Consider the following 1608-nt stretch of genomic DNA (forward strand, 5'->3'; position numbering starts at 1 on the left):
ACTCTTATTGCATATATTTATGTACTTATATTTATGTATCTGTTCAGAACATGCCACATGAGAAGAGGCTAGAAAACAACTTTCATGAGTTTATTTTCTCCTTTAACCATGTGGGTTCCAGGGACTGAACTCAAATCATCAGGCTTGGTGACATGTACATTTACCCACTAAGCTATCTCACTGCCTCCAGATTATCATTTATGTACACATATGCAATACATATATCTTGATTATATACTGTCAGAAACACTTTATTTTTTCAGTTCATGTATCAAAATTAACCTCTTTAGGAGCTATACTTCAGAATCCTCATCTATTATCTATCAACTGAAATCATACTTTACCACACCATAATTTTTTCATGGCATTTTTTACTTCTGCATTCCTCAGAGTATAGATAAGAGGGTTGAGCAAAAGTGTCCCAATTGTATAAAATACAGCTACCATCTTGTCTATTGGAAAAGTGGTTGTTGGTCGTGTGTATATAAATATACAAGGACCAAAAGAAAAAAAAAAAAAGATCACCACAATGAAATGAATAGTGCATGTTGACAGGGCCTTTCGTCTTCCTTTTGCACTGTGGTTTCTCAGAGAGTGTAAGATGACGATATAGGAAATAAGCAGAAGTATGAAACTTAACACGCATATGGCACCACTATTAGACACAACTAGCAAATTTATCACATAGGTATCCGTGCAGGCAAGTTTCAGCAAGGGCTGCAAATTACAAAAATAGTGATCAATCACATTTGGGCCACAGAATGGTAATCTTAAGGCCAAGAAATTTTGTGCTGAAGAGTGGATCCAAGATCCTACCCAGGCAAGAATCACTAGTATACTGCAGATACGCTGGTTCCTTATATTTGTATATCTTAGAGGCTTACAGATTGCAACATAACCATCGAAAGCCATGAGGATGAGCACAAAAATCTCCATGCACCCAAAAATGTGAACTGCAAAGACCTGAGTCATACATTCATTGTAGGTAATAATTTTTTTTCTGAGAGAAAATATCCATAATCAGTCTAGGGGCTGTAGTTGTAGAGAAACAAGCATCAGCAAAAGACAAATAGAAGAGGAAAAAGTACATGGGACCCTGAAGAGTCTGACTTAACTTAATGGTCACCACAATAAGAAAGTTTCCTATTAGAGTCAGAAGGTAAAGTATCAAGAATAGTCCAAATAGTGCCTTCTGTTTTTCTGGATCCTGTGTCAACCCAAAGAGAATGAATCCAGTCATGCTATTGTTATGCACCATATCAGTGACTGTAGTAGGTGGCTGACAAATGTTTAACCTGCAAAGAAAGAAAAAAAAATGTCATAGTGGGATCAGTGTTCAGACCTGTAAGTTTTGTGGCACTACCCCATTCTTTTAGTCTTACTTGATTTTGTCATGAAACCCCTGAAGAATCTTTTCAATTTTCAACATAGATAACTATGTCTCAATGAGACTTACTCTGAAGATTACTGGACTGGATCAAAACTTCTGAAATTTAAGGAATGAAAAATATGAATGCTGTTCAAGTATTTTGATCCTGTTGATATTCCAAAGTGTAGAATTTGAAAAAGTGATTTAGTGATTTGGAAATTTAGGAGAAAATATTTGAG

General features: G+C 35.6%; 1 pseudogene; it reads right to left on the minus strand.

Annotated features, from left to right (window-relative positions):
* Positions 1-333: 333 nt before the first annotated feature.
* Positions 334-1258, minus strand: LOC110542755 (olfactory receptor 4C11-like; annotated as a pseudogene).
* Positions 1259-1608: the final 350 nt, after the last annotated feature.

The sequence above is a fragment of the Meriones unguiculatus genome, chromosome 2, assembly GCF_030254825.1.
Source record: "Meriones unguiculatus strain TT.TT164.6M chromosome 2, Bangor_MerUng_6.1, whole genome shotgun sequence".
NCBI lineage: Eukaryota > Metazoa > Chordata > Mammalia > Rodentia > Muridae > Meriones > Meriones unguiculatus.